This window comes from Schistocerca piceifrons, chromosome 3, assembly GCF_021461385.2.
Source record: "Schistocerca piceifrons isolate TAMUIC-IGC-003096 chromosome 3, iqSchPice1.1, whole genome shotgun sequence".
NCBI classification, from domain to species: domain Eukaryota; kingdom Metazoa; phylum Arthropoda; class Insecta; order Orthoptera; family Acrididae; genus Schistocerca; species Schistocerca piceifrons.
In genome coordinates this window covers 483,382,022-483,404,872 of record NC_060140.1, presented here as the reverse complement: position 1 = coordinate 483,404,872, position 22,851 = coordinate 483,382,022, and the positions used below count along the sequence as shown (strand labels likewise).

The window sequence follows — 22,851 nt, the reverse complement described above, 5'->3', positions numbered from 1 at the left end:
CGGATGCGATAGGCAAGGCGGAGAGCATGGCGTTCAAGGATTTGGAGGGATTTATAAAAGGAAGGGGGGGCGGAGATCCAGGCGGAATGGGCGTAACAGAGGATAGGGCGGATGAGGGACTTATAGGTGTGGAGGATGGTGGAGGGGTCCAGACCCCACGTTCGGCCGGAAAGGAGCTTGAGGAGACGGAGTCGGGAACGTGCCTTGGCTTGGATTGTCTGGAGATGGGGAGTCCAGGAGAGGCGACGGTCGAGGGTGACGCCAAGGTACTTAAGGGTGGGGGTGAGAGCGATGGGACGGCCATAAACGGTGAGATAGAAATCAAGGAGGCGGAAGGAGGGAGTGGTTTTGCCTACAATGATCGCCTGGGTTTTGGAAGGATTGACCTTGAGCAACCACTGGTTGCACCAAGCGGTGAACCGGTCAAGATGGGATTGGAGAAGGTGTTGGGAGCGTCGCAGGGTGGGGGCAAGGGCGAGGAAGGCGGTGTCATCGGCAAACTGGAGAAGGTGGACGGGGGGTGACGGCGGCGGCATGTCCGCCGTGTACAACAAGTACAGAAGGGGGGAGAGGACGGAGCCTTGGGGCACACCGGCGGAGGGGAAAAAGGTGTAGGAATCGGTGTTATGGATGGTGACATAGGAAGGACGGCGGGAGAGAAAGGAACCGATCAGACGAACGTAGTTAATGGGAAGGGCGAAGGTTTGGAGCTTGAAGAGGAGACCGGAATGCCATACGCGGTCATATGCGCGTTCGAGGTCAAGAGAGAGGAAGATTGCGGAGCGACGGGAATTGAGCTGTTCGGAAAGGAGATGAGTGAGGTGAAGGAGAAGATCGTCGGAAGAGAAGGACGGCCGAAAGCCACACTGGGTAACGGGGAGGAGGCGGTGCTGGCGGAGATGCTGGTGGATGCGGCGGGTGAGGATAGATTCCCGGACCTTGCTGAAGACCGAGGTAAGGCTGATGGGACGGTAGGAGGAGACGGCGGACGGCGGTTTGCCAGGTTTGAGGAACATGAGGATACGGGAGGTTTTCCACAGGTCGGGGTAGTAACCGGTGGACAGGACGACAGTGTAGAGCCTGGCCAGGGTGGAGAGAAAAGAAACAGGAGCTTCACGAAGGTGACGGTAGGTGACACGATCGTGACCAGGAGCGGTGTTACGTTTGGTGCGGAGTGTATTGATGAGATCCTGTGTGGTGATGGGGGCATTAAGGTCCGTGTGTGGAATGTTGTCCAAGTACTGGAAACCAGGAGCGAGGGGAGGGATAGAGGTGTCAGTTCGATCGCGGATATCTGGGAAGAGGGAGTAATCGAACTGGGGATCATCAGGGATGGAAAACACATCGGACAGGTAGGAGGCAAAGTGATTGGCCTTACTAAGGGCGTCAGGGAAGGGGTGATCATCGTGGAGAAGAGGATAGTAGGGGGAGGGTTTAGTTCCGGTAAGGCGACGGAAAGCGGTCCAGAACTTGGACGAGTTTATAGGGAGGGTAGCAGTTAAACGGGTGCATGTCTGTCGCCAGTCCCGGCGTTTCTTGGCCGCGAGCAAATTTCGAATGTGTCGCTGTAGTTGCCGGTGGCGTCGTAGTGTGTCCGGGTCACGCGTGCGGAGGAAGGCACGGTAGAGACGACGGGATTCACGGAGGAGGAGGACGGCCTGTGGTGGTAGGGTAGGACGGTGGGGGTGGATGGCAACAGTAGGGACGTGGGCCTCCACAGCCTCAGACAAGGTCTGCTGGAGAAAGGAGGCGGCATGGGTGACATCATCGGGACGGCGGTAGGCGAGAGGGTGGCTATCGACCTGAGTGGAGAGGGTATCCCGGTAGGCATTCCAGTTGGCACGGGAATAGTCATGGATGTACTTAGGGGGAGGGTCATGACGAGGGTCGGGGCGGGGGCGACGGCCGTCTGAAACGGTGAGGAGGACAGGGAGATGGTCGCTACCAATAGGCTCCAGGACATCCACCGTAATGCGACCAAGGAGGTTGGGGGAGGAGAGGATAACATCGGGAGTGGAGTTGGATTCGGGACGAGTGTGCTGGGGGATGGGGATGAGGTCGCCTTGAAGGGAGGAGAGGAACCGATGCCACCGCCGTAACTGGGCAGCGGAGCGACTATGGATGTTGAGGTCGGCGGCGATCACATAGGAGGAGAAGGTACGGTCGATGTGGGAGAGGAAGTCGAAAGGAAGAGGGGCGTTGGGGCGGACATAGATGGTGGCACAGGTAATGGTAAGGCCGGGGAAGAAGAGACTAAGGATCAGGTGTTCGGTGGGGTCGGGAAGGAGAGGCTGGAGCCGAACGGGGATCTGGCGGTGGTGGCCAATGGCAACTCCGCCACGCGCAACTGGGAGGGGATTATCGGAGCGGTGGAGGAGATAGGGGGAGGTGTGGATGGAGTGGTGGGGTTGGAGGAAGGTTTCATTGAGGAGGAAGGCATCCACACGGTGGGTAGCAAGGGTGTGCAGGAAGAGGTTCTTGTTGGCGGGAAGGGAGCAGATATTGTTGAAAAGGATACGATGCTGTCGCGCCATGATAAGGACTTATACGAGGGTGTCAAGGCGGGAGAAGGTGAAATGGGCCTGGTTATTGGAAAAGGTGGCGTACATTTTAAGGTGGAATATGGAACGGGCGGCGAGGGAGATCTGTTGTAAGGTGTGGGGGCGCTGAAAGGGATGGACGTTTTGAAGGACAATGGTGAGGAACCTGATGATGTCCTCAGCAGTGGGGGGGGGGGACGAAGGGAATTGCCAGGAGGGGTGGGGGCGTCCAGGGGACGGACAGGTACGGTGAGTTCAGGAGTGGTGGGAGGGGGTCGGGCTTTGCACTTTTGGGAGTAGGTGGGGTGGGGGAGGCTGCAGGTATTACAGGAGGGAGGGGATTGGAGGTTGGGGCACTGCCGGAGGAAGTGCGCTTGCCGACAATGCGGGCAGGTGGGGGCCTCGCGGCACTCTGCTGTGGGATGTGCATTGTAGCGCAGACATCTCTGGCAGCGCAGGGATTGAGGGGGGGAACGGGAGGGGTCGACCTTGTACCGCTGATTGAAGAGGAGGGCACCCTCCTTCAGGAGACGGTCAATGGAGGGGGCGTCCTCAGAGAAAACCCGCATAAGGCGGGTGGGGCCGGTCGCGTTGAAAATGCGGCGGACCGCCCGCACCTCCAGGGTGGGATGGGCCTTCAGCTCCGCCAGCACCTCCTCCTCCGTGATCGACGGGCTAAGCCGAGTGATCACGGCGGTGAGGGTCGGCGGGCGACGCGGGGGTTGGGGTTGGCGGGTAGGAGATGGGGAGGGAGCAGGGGTGAGGGAGGCGTGAGGACCAAAACGGGTGATGGGGAGGCGGGAGAGGATGTCAGTATGGAGGGTTGGGCTGGGGGAGGAGATAAGAACAGAATCCCGTCTGGGAGTAAGGAGAGAGATGGGGACGCCAGGGAAATGTTGGCGGAGGAGGAGGGAGAGATTCCGGGCCTCGAGGAAGGAAGGATCGGGACGGGACAGGAGATATTTGTAGAGACCGGGTGGGGAGGAGGAGGAGGAGGAGGAGGGAGCGGGGCCTGGTGGGGAGACGTCCATGGCATTTTGGGGTGGGGATGGCGGGCGGGGTGGAGCCTTTTTAGGAGCAGAGGAAGTGGAGGCGCCACTAGGGCGTTTGACAGCGGCAGATGGGCGGGTGGTGACAGGAGGGACGGGAACGATGGGGAGGTGGTGGGAAGGGACAGGTCCCGGCACGGACGCAGCAGTCGGCGCCGGAGATAGTGACTGTGACGGTGCAGGCGAATGTGGCAGTGATGGTGATGGTGACGATGATGACGGTGGCGGCGGTGATGGCGATGGCGATGGGGATGGGGAGAGCTGGGCGTGGGCAGTGGCCCGACGGGCCACCACCCTAGCCGGAGCTGCAGTGACAGGCTGGGGGAGTGGGGGGAAAGGATCAGAACGAGAGGAAGAGGCGGGAGATGGGGAGACAAAGAGCGAGGGCGAAGGGATAGAGAGGAGGGGAGGGATGGAAGGAGGGGGGTGGGACTGGGCACACCAAGTGATAGTGGTGGAGGCGGCGGAAGGGGACGTATACACGATGGCGGTGGTGGTAGTAGTGACGGTGGTGGTGGGGGCGGACATGACGACAAGAAGAAGAAAGAAAAACACAGCACTAAAAGGACAGGACACACACTGGGGGACGACGGACGGCGACGGCGACGGCGACGGCGACGGCGACGGCGAGAGGCAGGGACGCTGCTGCCGCGGACGGGGCCGGGGCGGCGGCGGCTGCTGCTGCTGCTGCTGCTGCTGCTGCTAGCTGGACTGCTGCTGCCACCGGAGGGCTGGCTGGCTGGCTGGCTGGCTGGCTGCGGGACCACTGCTGCAGGCCGGGACCGGGAACTGCTGGCTGGCTGGCTGGCTGGCTGGCTGGCTGGCTGGCTGGCTGGCTGGCTGGCTGGCTGGCTGGCTGGCTGGCACCTGGAACCCCTAGCACTTCGATTAGCGCGAAAATGGCACCATCGAAGGGCGGTAACCTTGCGGTGTACCGCCGGAGATAACTGGACTAGGGCAGAGCGGGTCCCTATATACGAAACCGGAGGGAGCGGCTATTGGCCGCTGTCTGCACGTGACGTAGAGGTGGCGCCCTCGCTGCGCGGGAGCCACTGCGCGGAAGAGCCGCCGCGGAGGCGGAGCCCTCTATGGGCTGACCACGTCCATTTGTTCTGGCGCGTGTTCGACTTCCGCGGCGGAAGGTACTAGAGGAAACCTATTTACGAAATCCGGTTTTGGGAGCCACGTGTAAAAATAGTGATTGTCCCGATCGACTCAGCCTAGTTAGGCCCCTATTATTATCTCTGTAACTGCGCAGCGATCACAGTCTAATACAACAGTCGCGACTCTCCGTCTTGTTTTTGTTACTACTCCCAATGACAGCAGCGCCCCAAGCGACCAGCGAGTGACACTCCTGAATACGATATCGGCTGTATGTGAATACTAACGTTTATATTAATCTGTAAGATAGGTTGTATATGTAGAGCCATAATAATCGAAAATAACTAAAAACTATACCACATTTGCGATTAATTAGTTTCGCAAGGGCCCTGGGAGATACGAAACGGTGCGTTACAGGATAGTTTATTTACTATATTCTTGTAACGTAGAGACGTTTACTGAATAATGCCGTTTTTCTTTCACCAAAATATTTGACTTTTTACAGAAAGACGACTCTAACAAAGCAGAGTTTGGTTCGCTACACTTTCAGCCAAGTCAGCAAATGTCTAATGTAGGAAACCTATATGGAGTGTAATATCTACATTATTCAACGCATCAAACAAGCTACCACAACTGTAGCTCAGAGGGAAACCACATAGATGTGATAATGAACTGTTTCCCCAACACAGGGTAAACCAATTGCACAGTTGTTGCTAAATTTGAGCCACAAACGCGAAGAATCTTCAACACATTCGCTTTTGAAGCAAAAGTAAAAATATTCGTGTATCAGAAAGTCGTATGAAATGTAAGAAAGGGCGAATTATTTGACTCTATAAAAGAATTTTAAGTATCACAATGAGCGCCTATGATAATAACTACAGACAACAATAGAAAGTTATGCTTTTCAAGCATGAAATGTGTTTATATTCTCTTGCTTTCAGCGGAATAAGCTACAAATATAGACATATTCAAAATTATTTGTTCATGAACGATTAGTTGCTTATTTCATTCAATCAATGTGATTCGGCTCTTTTTACATGTATTTCACAATAATTCAATTCTCATGGTAACTTACTAACGCATGGAACACACAAATATAACCACTATTTCATTAATTAAGTAGAATATAATTAAAAACAAAGTGTCCTTACGACGCATGTGGCTGTGTGATTTCTCACAGCTTGGAGCGCTAGTGTAGCTCCAGCAGTAACAACTTTCACACTAGAGAGTGTTGTGACTGTATTTAATAGATTGTGGTCGCGGTTATTTTCGGCGCTTCCTGAGAGTAGACAACGCACCGCGACGTGACGCAGTTCTCAACAATAAAGGGGTCTATGCAGCGGCCCATGCCGTTGCTTAGCATCAGTTTCAGAGGAGCCGGGTAGTGACTGAAATGAATGTGTCCGCTCCAGTCAGCAGAATCGGAAGAATACCGCGCGAAATGCAGTAAGAACGGGGAGCAACGATAACCGTCAGAAGGTAAGCTGATTAAAAACATCAGAGTTCCTCCAATGCTAAGCATCTGAAAGACAGGCCTTAAATCGACTGCATCTTTATGCAGGCGCGCCAACATAAATTCTCATAGGCATAGATATTTAACGAGATCTTCGACAGTACACTTATATTCAGCATAATTGGATTTTGCCAACCAGTCATTCAAACTGTTTATCGAGATTTGTCTGAGGCAGTTTGTCTATCAGGAGCATGATTCTTGTAAATCTTGTAATTAAAGGAAAACCAGGATGCTAGAAAGTATGCATTCTCCCATGACGTCTCGCCTGTATAGACACAGTCTGACAAGTTGAATGTGTCACTGTGGTGTCTTAAAATACATGTTTTCCAAGCACATATCATAAGAAATAATACATTTTTTAAGAACTTCTAACGATTATAGGCGAATTTCAGCATTAAACTCTATTTTCATCGGTAAACTAATTTACGTTTCATATCATAGATGTCTTATAAATGGAATGCTATTTAAAATTGGTGCGTTAGCTCTCTTTGTGCCAGTGAAGTTCGTATTCTCACTCCTAGTACAGTGCCCTTTCATTTTCTTGGCTTCTCCCTAGTTCTGAATCGGTAGAGGTCGCTGGAATTCGATCTGCTAATTCGCTGATTGTTCTCGCTGCCAACTTCGGCGATCAAATGGTACTGTTCGCAACGGACATGAACCATAGCCGTCATTGTTTAATGCTGTGTTTCATTTCGATGAAAGATAATTTTCAGCAGAGACTATCATTTATAAACAACGTCTTATACCGTTATGTACTGCCTTATCTAATACAACAAATATCCTATTAATTACTTACTCTGAGAAGTCCATTGGAGCAGTGGGTGATGGGAGTAGCTATTTGGATAGAAGTTAAAAGACTTTATATGATTTTGGACTAATAGTGGCCTGTTTCCGTTCGCTACCAATCTTAGCTTTCAATATTATCAATAAATTTAAACCACTTCAAATTCAATTACAAGTAACATTTCTGCGATTTTCAAGTCCGCGTGTCCCACCTAATTTCGTGTACAAGAACATAGAGGCACTGAACCCGACATTGTCAGTAGTAGGGTAGTGGCGCCGTCACTCCACTTTTGATATAAAATTGATCAATTAATCACCCACACCCACGCCTACCCCCACCCCCGCCCCCGACCACGCCCACTCCCACTCCCAACCCCCACCCCCGGATGACGTCTCAGCCTGCACGTAGGCCCCAGTCGCTCCCCCTCTCCCTCCCCCTCCCCCAATCTACCCTATTGCCGGGAATTTCGAATTTAGCCGGGAATTTCGATTTTTCGTGGGAATTTCTTTGTCCCAAGTCTGTGCTGATGTCCCACCCCACCCCCCACCAAGGAAGTGGCGGGAAATTAAAATTGGCGGTGCCCCTTCCGGGATTCGACACCTGGTCTTCCAGGACGTAAAGCCCAATTGCGCCCCCGTAACACAATTATACCATCAGAGATGCTTGGAATTGCCCGCATCTCGTGGTCGTGCAGTAGGGTTCTCGCTTCCCACGCCCAGGTTCCCGCGTTCGATTCCCGGCGGGGTCAGGGATTTTCTCTGCCTCGTGATGGCTGGGTGTTGTGTGGTGTCCTTAGGTTAGTTAGGTTTAAGTAGTTCTAAGTTCTAGGGGACTGATGACCATAGATGTTAAGTCCCATAGTGCTCAGAGCCATTTGCTTGGAATTGACGAAAAATTAAAAAATGGCATGCCCTTTCCGGAACTCGAACCCTCATTCTGCTGGATGGAAAGCCCAAGTGCAGCCCCTCCCCCCCCCTCCCCCCCCGCAACACATGGAGACAATCCAGATGCAGGAGAGGAAGGTTATGTTAGTGTACTTTATTCATTTTGGTTGGGAAACTGACGCAAAGAAAGATCCTAATTATGCAATTAATCACAAAGATCTGGCTTAATCACACAACTATATGCATAGCGTTACACAAGGACGGCATAAAAGCGCAATAAAACTTAAAAATTGGCGACACCATATAACTGGCTTTATCCTGCTGGGAAAAAATTTCGCAATACTACTCGAAAACAGTAACAGAGACACTCAAAATTTTACCCTTTACCTACAAGCTGCCAGGAAAAAGGCAGAAGGGAAAGAAAACCAATGTGCATTCCGTTTGCATACCGGATGGAGTCATTCCTAATGTGGAAAGGGTCCTCCCAGATGCCATGAAGACTCTCGTCGGGGCCAATGATGTGTGTCACTTTGGATCAGAAGAGATTCTCTCTGGTTTCGAGCGGCGAACAGAAGTGGTAAAGGTTGCCAGTCTCGTTTGCAAGATGAAAGCAGAGATGACCATTCGCAGCAAAATCGACAGGTCAGATTGAGGACCTCTGGTACAGAGTCGAATGGAGGGCCTGAATCAGAGGCTCTGATGGTTCTGCGACCGTGTAGGCTGCAGATTCCTCGACTTGCACCAAAGGGTGGTCGGTTTCGGGTTCCGCTGAATAGGTCGGGTGTCCACTATACGCAGGAGGTGGCTACACGTGTATCAGGGGCTGTTTGGCGTGGACTGGGCTGTATTTTTAGGTTAGAGGGTCTCAGGAAAACACAAGAAGTCTGCAGTCCGAATACAGGAAGAATGTAGATACTGGAACCATTGGTATAACAGTTGTAAGTTGTCGTAGCTGTGTTGGCAAAGTACCAGAGCTCCAAGCGCTAATAGAAAGCACAGATGCTCAAATCGTTATAGGCACTGAAAGCTGGCCAAAGCCGGATATAAGCTGAAGCGAAATTTTTGCGAAAAACCTAACGGTGTTCCGAAAGGATAGGCTAAACACGGTTGGCGGTGGTGTGTTTGTTGCTGTTAGAATTAGTTTAACTTCTCGCGAAATTGATGTAGATAATTCCTGTGAGTTAGTGTGGGCAGAGGTCATTGTCGGTAACCGGAATAAAATAATAATTGGATCCTTTTACCGACCTCCCAGTTCAGATGATACAGTTGCTGAAAGGTTCAAAGAAAACTTGTGTTTGATTTCGAACACGTAACCGACTCATACGATAACAGTTGGTGACTTTAGTTTACCCTCGATATGTTGGCGGAAATACATGTTTAATTCCGGAGGTACTCATAAAATATCATCCGAAATTGTGTTAAACGCGTTCTCTGAAAATTATTTCGAGCAGTTAGTTCATGAGTCCACGCGAATAGTAAACGGTTGTGAAAACACACTTGACCTCTGAGCACCAAATAATCCTGAGTTAATTACGAGCATCAAAATCGATACAGAGATTAGTGAACACAGGGTTGTCGTAGCGAGACTGAATATTGTAATCCCCAAATTCCTCCAAAAATAAACGAAAAATATACCTATTCAAAAAATCAGATAAAAATTCACTTGACACCTTCCTGAGAGACAATCTCCACTCATTCCAAATTAATAATGTAAGTGTAGACCAGATGTGACTTGAATTCAAAGAAAGAGTGTCGGGAGCAATTGAGAGATTTATACCAAATAAATTAATGAACGACGGAGCCGATCCTCCTTGGTACACAAAACGGGTTAGAACACTGTTGCAGAAACAACGAAACAAACGTGCCAAATTTAAACAGACGCAAAATCCCCAAGATTGGCGATCTTTTACAGAAGCTCGAAATGTAGCGCAGACTTCAATGCGAGATGCTTATAAAACTTTATCTCGAAACCTGGCAGAAAATCCAAAGCGATTCTGATCATACGTGAAGTATGTTAGCGGCAAGAAACAATCAATGCCTTCTCTGCGCGATAGCAATGGAGGTACTATCGAAGACAGTGCTGCCAAAACGGAGTTACTAAACACAGTCTTTCGAAATGCCTTCACAAAAGAAGACGAAGTAAATATTCCAGAATTCGAATCGAGAACAGCTGCCAACATGAGTGACGTAGAAGTAAATATCCTCGGAGTAGTGAAGCAACTTAAACCACTTAATAAAAGTAAGTCTTCTGGTCCAGACTGTATACTAATTGGGTTCCTTTCGGAGTATGCTGATGCATTAGCTCCATACTTAACAATCATATACAACCGTTCGCTCGACAAAGGATCTGTACCCAAAGACTGGAAAGTTGCACAGGTCACACCAATATTAAAGAAAGATAGTAGGAGTAATCCACTAAATTACAGGCCCATATCGTTAACGTCGACATTCAGCAGGATATTGGAACGTATATTGTGTTCAAAAATTATGACTTACCTCGAAGAAAACTGTCTATTGACACACAGTCGCCGGCCGGGGTGGCCGAGCGGTTCTAGGCGCTACAGTCTGGAACCGCGTGATCGCTACGGTCGCAGGTTCGAATCCTGTCTCTGGCATGGATGTGTGTGATGTCCTTAGGTTAGTTAGATTTAAGTAGTTCTAAGTTCCAGGGGGCTGATGACCTCAGATGTTAAGTCCCATGGTGCTCAGAGCCATTTGAACCATCTGACACACAGTCAACATGGGTTTAGAAAACATTGTTCCTGTGAAAAACAACTATCTCTTTATTCACATGAAGTGTTGAGTGCTATTGACAAGGGATTTCAGGTCGATTCCATATTTCTGGAAGGCTTTTGACACTGTACCACACAAGCGGCTTGTAGTGAAATCGCGTGGTTATGGAATATCGTCTCAGTTATGTGACTGGATTTGTGATTTCCTGTCAGAGAGGCACAGTTCGTAGTAATTGATGGAAAGTCATCTAGTAAAACAGAAATGATTTCTGGCGTTCCCCAAGGTAGTGTTATAGGCCCTTCACTGTTCCTCATCTATGTAAACGATTTGGGAGACAATCTGAGCAGCCATATTAGCTTTTTGCAGATGGCGCTGTCGTTTATCTACTAATAAAGCCATCAGAAGATCAAAACAAATTACAAAACGATTTAGAAAAGATATCTGAATGGTGTGGAAATTGGCAGTTGACCTTAAATAATGAAAAGTGTGAGGTTATCCACATGAGTGCTAAAAGGAATTCGTTAAACTTCGGTTACACGACAAATCAGTCTAATCTAAAAGCTGTAAATTCAACTAAATACCTAGGAATTACAATTACAAACAACTTAAATTGGAAGGAACACATAGAAAATGTTGTGGGGAAGGCTAACCAAAGACTGCATTTTATTGGAAGGACACTTGGAAAATGTAACTGATCTACTCTTTTAGAATGCTGCTGTGCGGTGTGGGATCCTTACCACATAGGACTGACGGAGTACATCAAAAAAGTTTAAAGAAGGGCAGAACGTTTTGTATTATCGCGAAATATGGAAGAGAGCGTCACAGAAATGATAACAGGATTTGGGCTGGACATCATTAAAAGAAAGGCATTTTTCGTTGCGACGGAATCTTCTCACGAAATTTCAATTACCAACTTTCTCCTCCGAACGCGAAAACATTTTGTTGACACCGACTTACATAGGGAGGAACGATCACCATGATAAAATATGGGAAACCAGAGCTTGTACGGAAAGATATAGGTGTTCGTTGTTTCCGCGCGCTGTACAAGATTGGAATAATAGAGACTTGAGAAGGTAGTTCGATGAACCCTCTGCCAGGCACTTAAATGTGATTCGCAGAGTATCGATGTAGATGTAGAGGTGTAAGATACCATCTTTATTGTTTTTGGCAGGAACTGATGGACAGAGAAGAGTTGGACAGAGAAGAGTTCCAAAAGTGTATTACCTATTAGCATAAAGCATCTATCGTTGTTTGACATCAGAGTTCGCTACAGATGCCAGCTCAAAAACCAGCCTGTAGCCCAGGTAACCGATGCCCGTACAAGATACCACAACTGATGGAAAAAGAATGCGGAACAGTTCTAATTACACAAATTGTGCCGGCCGCGGTGGTCTAGCGGTTCTGGCGCTGCAGTCCGGAACCGCGGGACTGCTACGGTCGGAGGTTCGAATCCTGCCTCGGGCATGGGTGTGTGTGATGTCCTTAGGTTAGTTAGGTTTAAGTAGTTCTAAGTTCTAGGGGACTTATGACCTAAGATGTTGAGTCCCATAGTGCTCAGAGCCATTTGAACCATTTTGAACACAAATTGTCGTGAAAAAACCAGCGCTCATAATGAACGGGTCATACTGAAATACATGTATTGGGGAAAATCGCCATCCTAAAAGACTGCAGAGGGGGCGGTAGTTGGATGTGCGTTCTTCTCGATAGGCGTCCACAAACTGCCGAAAATCGAGGCCCTCTTCCTTCCTCCCTCTACTCCCCACTCTTTCCATCCACCTTCGAGTGGGGGGACATACGCTTCTTGAAATGGCCAGGTGCTTCACCGAGCATCTTATAGTTTTTCTGCGCCCTTGCTGTCTGCCCTTCGCTGTTTTTCTGCCGACCTGTCTGCGGCCGCACTCCTCACCAGGCCTCCTGCGGTCTCTCGCGATAAGTGGCATGCCTTGAAGTGGCGCCCTTAGCACAAAAGGGAAATTTACCAGCATAACCCCGCTGAGAACGGTCCAGTTGGTCCGCATTAGTCGGCTTTTCAGCATCTGGTCATCACCTTAAGGCGACGCTTCTATGCTAACACAATAGCATGCGTAGTCAAACAATAGGAGATAAAAGAACAGCCGCCTCAAGTGCAACTTGTTCGTCTAAAGTATAGTGACACAGCCGCTGCTAATGGTTACGGAACGCACCTGCGGTGGCGACCTGACACAGACTAGGCAAATCCACCAACGCCTCCAATAGGCCTCTCGTTCTGTGATGGAAAACACTTCAACTATTTTGCTGCGAAAATTACCGATCACCGCAGATCGGCAGGTATTTATCCATTGGAGCAGGTGACCAGTGATCGACATCGCTTGCACAGACTGGTGTAAAGTTTCGTCGTCTGTACTGTATGAGGACCTTCTCCCACAGGTTTTCAGTCGCAGGAGAGGGTCCCTGTTTCGTTGTTGATGCACCGCTTTTTCTGCTGTAACACACTTTGTACACTGCCATACATTTTTTTTTCTGCCACGTCTTCGACGCCAGTGACAGATTCTAAACTGACATTAACACGTTTGGTCCATTGGCTCCCCCATAAAACTAAACATCGAACGGTGTAAATAATCTTGGTGCTGCTGATCCAATACACCCACACACTGGGTGATTGAAATAAGAGACAGTCACAACAGAAGGAAACTGGAAGACTTTTCAGGCATTGTGGAGCATTTCCAAACTGCTGTCCGAAAGTGATTGACGACCTCTACATTTAAACTCGTCATTCACAGTGATGGGATAGCTGATGGCACTGTGTTCCGTTTGATTGATTCCTCATATTGGTGCCATGTACGCGGTCACTGTTTCGGTGTTAGCCATCCCCGGAAGGTGCTGTCTCCTCCACCAAGAATTTTTCTCCATCACAAACAAGCGACGTCAGTCAATCATTATATGGTAATCAACAGCTTACCAGTGGACTGTTAGGATGGGAAAGACATTTTCGATGCACTGTAGTAGTAAGCATTATAGTTGATAGTGCGATCAATTTTAACAATTTTATCGTAATTGCAACATTGACCAATGACGCAGCAGCATGGTTACCAGTTTCTGTATCATCACTAAACAGCCCCTCCACTACTTTTCGAGTACTATCGCGAATGTAAGTAGAAGACTGTGCAGTAGGTTCATCCATTGTTAATTCTCAAATATATACACTGAAGTATACCAGACAGCGACCTACATATCTCTAGCACTTCGATCATAGTGTGTAACTTACCGTCTTTCTCTATGTGGATGGGAGTCATTCTCTTATTTTCAGGATAAATTTAGAGACCAAAAGATCTCCTCACATTGTCTTTGACCAACGCTGCCCGCAGCTGACCAGAAGCAGACTGCAACATTCCACTTTCCGTGTAGGAACACTGCGAACTGAGGCTGTAACTGCTCTCCCGCACCCATCCAAGAGCACAAGATTTCTCCAGATGCGCGAATGTCGAGGAGGTTAGCACCCATTATCGATATACAGTGGATATGTAACTGTTGTGATGATATAACAGATGGTTAAAATCAAGAAACGGGTGATTTTTATGTGCATGATGGAACTCCAGACGGACAGAGTTTGTTGCGTTTTAAGCAAATCAACTGCGCTATTACTTCTAAAGTATTGTTCTAGTGTCGGGGTGATTACCAAGAAGGCGCTGGTAAGAGAGAACATAAACACTTGCACTCCTAAGGCTACAATGTTCCGCACTTAAAACACGCTATAATGTTAGATCGTTGCAGTTTCCGACCTGTTAGTCGTATGGAATGCAAGGCTGTTACTATCCCAATGTAAGAAATGTATTTCCAGGACATGGCATACATTCTCCTTGCAGGTTTCTCTATATTAAACGATGGTAATAAACTGTAAAATGAAAAACTGCTTCTTTAAAACATCGATTCCTTGTGATATATGTGCACTACATACGTTTTCAGTAGTGTATAGCTCCCACTATTCACATCCGATGACGGGTCAGAAATTATATTATGATCGCGCCGGTCCCATATAAAAGATCATTAGTAACGGAGAATGCCTCTTACAAAGAAAGAGACAAATGCAAAGCAGCGGTGTTTGACATGTGAAATTACATGTCATGCCGCCACTAACTCCGTAAACAGGACATCTCTCAAGCAGATGTATAAACGGGGGTTGTTGTATCTCATGAACACCTGTTGCTAACTTAGAATCACTGTAGTTATGAAACTGAAGACTCGATTTTATGTCCAAGATGCGGCAGGGGAATGGAGTACGTCGCATGTATCTTCGTTCATCTAGAGGAATGTGTCGAAACATGATAGACGTCCTCTGATGACCGAGAGGTTAGCTCTAAGCCACACACAGAACACGTAGTTGTAATGCGACTCAAAAGCAAGTTATGTCACACAACTGACGCACCCCGACAGAACGGAAAAAAATGGTCAAATGACCTACAGCGAAATATCCTCCTCTCTCTAGAATGTATCATCAGTCTACCATTAAATCCTACCTCGTTACAACCCATCTCAACCAATCACTCCATTTACTCTCTGTTATCCTTTAGCACATATGCAAGTAAGTTTAAAGGCAGGTGGTCCTCTTTTTCCATTTCCACCGAGTGGTCAAAACACGGCCCTGTAGCATTAACTCAGCTCACTCTGTTTGTACACAGGTTGCAGAATGTGGTAGATATTACTTTCTCCGACTTCTGAGTAAAATTGATCTCGCCATCAACTGCGATGTGTATTACAGCGCATCACCCCTTATCAATGGTATTTTTCCCATCCCGATCGTCCACTGGGTAAGCTGTTGACTGCTGCACAATGATTGACTGACGCCAATCCGTTGAGATGAAGGGAACCTTGGCGGAACGCTGGAAATCCGTTACTTGTTGCTATGGAACATGGCATTAAATTTAGAAGTCATCACCTTAATTCAGTCGTTTGGAAGCGTTCCTCATTGCTGCTGGCTCGTCCTATTTCCAAATGCTGCCATGCCCTACACATGTTTTTACTTTTTTTCACCAATAAAATAACAGTATCTTTTTTTATTTGTGCTACCTCGCTCGTGTTGTGAACAGCACCTTCCGGCAATGGTCAACACCGGAATAGTAAGCATGTACATGACTGCAAAATGCAGGAACACTGCTTTTCGAAACGGAATACTGACACATCCGCTACCCTGTCGACGGGAAGATGAGATTAGTAATTACCTTCGAATAGCTGTTGGAAGCGCTCTACAATGTTGCAAACTCTTCCAGTTTCCATATGTTGCTGTCTTCCACATTTTTGTCAATGAGAAACATCGCCTCTATGTTTTATTTCTACCAGCCTGTGTTGTGCTAACTGTATAGTTTATGCATTGCGATGTTCAGTTTTCCGTGAGAGGCAGAGGATCGAAATGTGTTAATGTCGGTTTAGCAGCAGTTGATACGGATCTCTAAGTCATGGTAGAAAAAACAAAGTGTATAGCGGTGTACACTGATTGGGTTTGTTAAAACCGAAAAAATCAATGTATTGAACCAATAAAGGAACCCTCTCGTGTGATTGATAGTCTGTTGGATGTGGTCATCCTACAGTACAAGTGATGAACCTTTACGCCGGTCTATGAAAGCGACTTCGATCATGAATCACCTGCTCCAATGAACCAATACCTGTATATTTAATAAGAGCTCTATATATGTTTGGCTGACAGACATGACTGCGCCCTGAGAAACACAGGACTCCTTCGGAATGCAGTATATAGTTTCGAGATGTGTCGCAAAGCAGTAACAAAATCTTCGCCTTTCTACCATGCCATGTATGATATGTAGAGTCTTCCTAATTTTCCCAACAAGGAACACTACTACTCGTACTATCTCTTCTACTGCTTCGTGTTGCAGGGGAAATCTTTGTTTGGATCTGGCCTTACACACTGTACACGGTGGGCAGAGCTATGACTCCATGTTCCCATTTCCACCAAGTGGTCAAAACAAGCTACTGTCGCATTAACTCAGCTCGTCCTGTTTCTCCACGTGATGCAGAAGGTATTAGATATAGCACTCTCCAACTTCCATAGAGGTCAAACTTAAAGTGGGACAATCATATAGACTAAGCTGCAAGAAGTGCAGGGCGGAGATTTAGGATCAGTTACAAGATGCAGAGTGATTGTCTAAAAACAGTGCTGGAGTTCTTGGTGTATGGGTTCTTTAGCAGATAGGTTTGAAAAAAGGTGACTCGTTTCGAGATACGAGAGTGGCACGAGTATGATTCACCAGTGGCTGTAATCAGTAAAAGTCATCTCTACAGGATCCAACGCAAATATGTAGTTAAATGGATAGACATTGATTCCAAATTGCGGACAGCATTACAGACAGCATTTCTGACTGAAAGCGTAACACTATCAGGAACACATGTGCGCCTGAATACTCAAGACCGCTTTTTAAAGGGTGATAGTAACATAGGCGTTATGATCGTGTTTTTAATACCGCTGTCTGTACTAGAAATATATGTTGTGGGCTGTAGAATCCCTTTGTCGTCAGCTTCAGAGCTCAACAGCGTTCATCGAAAAGAACATCATGTTCCCTCCATGGATTCCCAGTTGTTCTACTTTGCGTGTGTAATCCGACTGCTGACCAAAAAAAAAAAAAAAAACATTATTCGCCATGCAAAGTGACGCTCATGATCAATTTAATTAATTAGCCTATCAAATTGATATCAATGATGCGCCTCCTGCTGGGTGGAAGAGATGGCTAGGGCGTCATAGAATGATTCTTGACGATAATTTTTTTTCGTTGTGGCGATATCTTTTAACGAAATTTCATCTCCCACCTACACAGGGGGAGAGAGGCTCTCACGATTTGTTTCATAAACGCTAGTAATATATAGCATCGCATTGGTATAAAAGGACCCGTCATAGTGGACAAAACAGCTATGTTCTCTTGAATTATAGCTTGTTGTTGTCAAACGTAAAAGGGTGTGTTTTTTCGACATGTGAGCCAATGGCATGAAAGATTGTCTGAAATGTTAGGAATACACATGTGGATGGCGGTTTATTTACACACACTGAACGCAGGAGACGCTCTCAGGTCGTGTAATTTGTTCAACAAGCTGAAAGAAATTGCTTAATATAGATTTTTTTCTTTGGAGCTATATTCGCGCTTTTTCTTTACTCCAATGATGATTTGGAGATACCAAAAACATTCTGTAGTGATCGGTAATTTTCGCAGAAAAATAGTCGAAGTAAAAGTGCTTTCCATCGCAGAACGAGAAGCCTATTGGAGGCGTTGGGGCCGTACCTTGTATGTGTCAGGTCGCCACCGCAGGTGCGCTCCCTAACCATTAGCAGCGGCTATGTCACTATACTTTAGACGAACAAGTTGCACTTGAGGCGGCCGTCCTTCTGTCTTCTATTGTTTAGTTGACTATACACGCTATTGTGTTGGCATAGGAGCGCCGCCTTAAGGCGATGGCCAGATGGTTGTAAGCCGAGTAATGCGGACCATCTGGACCGTTCTCAGGATGAGCGGGGCTATGCTGGTAAATTTCCCTTTTGTGCTAAGGGGCGCGAATTCAAGGCATGCGGCTTATCGCAAGAGACCGCAGAAGGCCTGGCCGTAGACAGGTCGGCAGAAAAACAGTGAAGGGTGGACAGCGAGGGTGCAGAAAAATTACGAGATGCTCGGTGGAGCAGCTGGCCACATCAAGAAGCGTATGTCCCCCCCCCCCCCCCCCTCGTAGGTGGATGGAGGGAGGGGGGAATGGAGGGAGGGAGGAAGAGGGCTCGATTTTCGGCAATTTGTGGACTCCTATCGAGAAGAACGCATATTCAACTACCGCCCCCTCTTCAGTCTTTTAGGACGGTAATTTCCCTCAATACATACCCTTTCATTACGTATGATGCTTTTTTCAATACAGTTTCAAAGTGTAATTAGAACAATGCCACATTGTTTTTCCACCAGTTGTGCTATCGTGTACTGGCATTGGTTACCTGGGCTGCAGGATGGTTTTTGAGCTGTCATCTGTAGCGAACTCTTACGTCAAACAATGATAGATACTGTAAGCTTACAGGTAATGCACTTTTTAAACTCCGCTCTGTCTAACATAAGCATCTCATCAGTTGAACATAGTTTCTGCCAAAAACAATAAAGATAGTATCTTGCACCCCTGCCTTATTCCTGGCAGCTTGTAGTTGGAGCGTAAAGTTTGAGTGCGTCTGTCACTAGTTTCGAGTGGTATTGCGAAATTTTTCCCAGCATGATAACACCATTCGTATGGTGTCGCCAATTTTTGAGTTTTATTGCGTTTTTATGCCATTTTTGTGCAGCATTATGCATATAGTTGTGTAATTAGTCCAGATGTTTGTGATTAATTACATAATTTGGATCGATCTTTGTGTCAGTTCCCAACCAAAATAAATAAAGCACACTAATCTCACCTTCCTCTCCTGAATATGGTTAGTCTCTTTGTGTTTGGGAGGGGGGGGGGGGGATGCACTAGGGATATCCCTCCAGTAGAATGAGGGTTCGAGTCCTGGAAAGACACGCCATTCTTTAATTTCTCGTCAGTTACAAGCGTGTCTGATGATATAAATGTGTTAGGTGGGTGCAATTGGGCTTTTCGTCCAGGAGGACCAGGGCTCGAGTCCCGAAAAGGGTACCACCAATTTAATTTACCGCTACTTCCTAGGTGGAGGGTGGGGTAGGACGTCAGAACAGACCTGGGACAAAGAAATTCCCGGAAAAATTCAAAATTTCCGCCAATAGAATAGGTTGGTGGAGGGGGAGGGGCTGGGGCCCACGTGGAGGCTGAGAAAATCACGTGACGTCATTCGGGGGTGGTGGTCTGGGAGTGGTCGTGGTCGAGGGCGAGGGTGGGCTGGGGGTGATTAATTGATCAATTTAATTAATTTGCATATCAATTTGATATCTAAAGTGGAGTGACACCGCCATCTCCCTACTACTATCGTCTGTTAAGCCGGCTTTCATAGGCATTACTTACTTATATGTGTATGCCTCCACCAGTACCTTAGGAAGTTAGCCTTTACACGCACCAAAATTGGAAAAGTTACTTACACGACTTTCAGCGTGGCAAGAAGTGAAGTTATTCGTATGGGAGTCAAAATGGATGCGCAGCTGTTACCTGATGAATTTATAGTGGCGTCGGCAAAGGAGAAAAAACTCACAAATGTTAGGTACTGAGATAGGTAACTCACAGGAATCGACTGGGGGCATCCAGTACACTAATAAGGGAATCCAGTATACTAATAAGTGGGCTATCTGTCGAGGACGAGCCGGCCGGAGTGGTCGATCGGTCCTAGGCGCTACAGTCTGGAACCGCGCGACCGCTGCGGTCGCAGGTTCGAATCCTGCCTCGGGCATGGATGTGTGTGATGTCCTTAGGTTAGTTAGGTTTAAGTAGTTCTAAGTTATAGGGGACTGATGACCTCAGCAGTTAAGTCCCATAGTGCTCAGAGCCATTTGAACCATTTGTCGAGGACGATATTTCGTTCAAAAATCGTTTCCGAATGAGTGAATTAATTTTTAATTCACTGTAAGCCACATTTCTGACTGAATACAAAATACGTGGGTTGAGAGATGCTCTGGTAGATTGAATTCAGTTACGAGTAACATTGCAAATCTGGCAACTGGAGGCATTATATCGTTACTGCAACACACACAGCGCAATTTCTAAATTTTTATGTGAAGCACTGGATTCTATCCACAGTACACTGATGGTATATTGGAATGTAATATTTTTGTCTCACCAGTTCTGCTTTTTTTTATTTTTAGAGTTAGTCAGTGTTGTGATTAGTCACAGGTGCTGTAAATATAACATTTCTTTTACCGTCACGAGACTTAATTTTGTAATCAGACGTTGTACTACTGTGCAGAAAAGCCATTACAGAGAGACTGCGCCGATATGAACGCGGTTGTGTGTATGTGCGTTTGAAGTAGCGCCAAGAGTAACTTTAAATCTCTAACGCCAAAATAAATTTTTGACTGTTCTGCCGTAAAATGAACCTCAGCGAGTCCAATACTTTTCAAATCTGTTTTGTAACATAAAATGATGCGGTCTTACACTGTTACACTTTTACACGCAAGTGACTATAAGGAACTGCTAAATGTTAGAATGAGATCCTTATCACAAGGTTTAAAATAATCTGCCACTCACGGTGGCATCTATTTACTTGTTGAAGACTAAGAGCATATTCTGTCATGTGGCTAACTAACTTTTCATGCACATAAACAAATGATCCGAGACATGTGCTGTCGAATAAGCGAGAGCAGAATGAGCAAACGTTACAGTCTGCGTGGTTCCTGGCCACGCGAGTTTAAAGCCAGCGTGGCTCTGGAGGGCAGACTCGGAAGTGATATCAAAATGACGTGCACGTGTATTGTACGGGAAGGTTAGAATACTCTAACCACCTTGATACGTCAGGACATTTCGAGTACGCTGAGCGTGACACTGACACTACCTTCTCCAGTGGGTAAGTGGAACCTCGCCAACAGAAACAACAGCAAAAAATTTCGCTCTCAGCAATTTAAGTTGTACTCGCAGATTCCTGCCTAACCATGGCCTCGAGAATCGCGACATATTCCGAAATAAACAGTTATATATTTGCAACAAGCAAGGAACATCTATGCCATTACTGCTGATGTTACTCGTAGCGATTTAAGCTGTACTCCTAGGTTCCCACCTTACTACACTTCGTCTTCAGGCCACGAGTGGCCTACCGGGACCATCCGACCGCCGTGTTATCCTCAGCGGAGGATGCGGATGGGAGGGGCGTGGGGTCAGCAAACCGCTCTCCCGGTCGTTATGATGGTATTCTTGACCGAAGCCGCTACTATTCGGTCGAGTAGCTCCTCAATTGGCATCACGAGGCTGAGTGCACTCCGAAAAATGGCAACAGCGCATGGCGGCCTGGATGGTCACCCATCCAAGTGCCGACCACGCCCGACAGCGCTTAACTTCGGTGATCTCACGGGAACCGGTGTATCCACTGCGGCAAGGCCGTTGCCTTCCTACCTTACTACACCCTCAGAAGTCGTAACATATTCGGAAAACAAGTCTTAATATTTTTGATAAGCAAGAATGTAAATGTCACAGCTGGTCGTTTCACTTGCAGCAGTTTCATTCCTCGGCTTCTGATCAGATTCGTTGGTTGGTTTGGGGAATGTCATCGGTCCCATAGGATTAGAGAAGGATGGGGAAGGAAATAGGCCGTGCCCTTTCGAAGTGATCACCCCGGCATTTCCCTGAAGCTATTTGGAAAATCACGGAAGGAAACTTTTTCTTTCGCAGGCAAGAGGCTCTACCATCTGAGCCACCCGGCACTACTCACGACCCGTCCTCACAGCTTTACTTCTGCCAGTACCTCGTCTCCTACCTTCCAAACTTCACAGAAGCTCTTCTGCGAAACTTGCAGAACCAGCACTCCTGGAAGAAATGATATTGCGGAGACATGCCTTAGCCACAGCCTGGGGGATGTTTCCAGAATGAGATTTTCACTCTGCAGCGGCGTGTGCGCTGATATAAAACTTCCTGGCGGATGAAAACTGTGTGCCGGACCGAGACTCGAACTCGGGACCTTTGCCTTTCGCGGGCAAGTGCTCTACCAACTGAGCTATCCAAGCACGCCTCACGACCCGTCCTCATGGCCTCAATTCTGTCTGTATCTCGCCGCGCCGAGTGGCCACGCGGTTTGAGGCGACATGTCACAGATTGCACGGCCCCTCCCGCTGGAGGTTCGAATCCTCCCTTGGGCATGGGTGTGTATGTGTGTTGTTCTTATCATAAGTCAGTGTAAGTAGTGTGTAGGTCTAGGGACCGCTGACCTCAGCAGTTTGGTCCCTTAGGAATTCACACACATTTGAACATTTTTCTGCCAGTACCTCATCTCCTACCTTCCAAACTTCACAGAAGCTCTTCTGTGAAACTTGCAGAACTAGCACTCCTGGAAGAAAGTATATTGCGGAGACTTGGCTTAGCTACAGCCTGGGGGATGTTTCCAGAATGAGATTTTCACTCTGCAGCAATATGTGTGCTGATAGAGCACTTGCCCATGAAAGGCAAAGATCCCGAGTTCGACCCTCGGTCCGGCACACAGTTTTAATCCGCCAGGAAGTTTCATATCAGCGCACACTCCGTTGCAGAGTGAAAATCTCATTCAAGTCACATAATGATAGGCACTCGCGGTAATTAACAGGAACAGTGAACCGTTTGCTAAATAATTCATGTGTGCACTGTAAACCACAGAACAATAATACTGTGAAATCTTCGA

General features: G+C 47.5%; 1 non-coding gene and 1 pseudogene across 1 annotated transcript; both read right to left on the bottom strand.

Annotated features, from left to right (window-relative positions):
• Window positions 1–21,471: 21,471 nt before the first annotated feature.
• LOC124790672 lies at window positions 21,472–21,589 on the bottom strand (annotated as a pseudogene).
• A 541-nt stretch (window positions 21,590–22,130) lies between these two features.
• Window positions 22,131–22,205, bottom strand: Trnas-cga. Its single transcript has one exon. It is a non-coding gene; the product is annotated as a tRNA-Ser (tRNA).
• Between the last annotated feature and the right edge of the window lie 646 nt (window positions 22,206–22,851).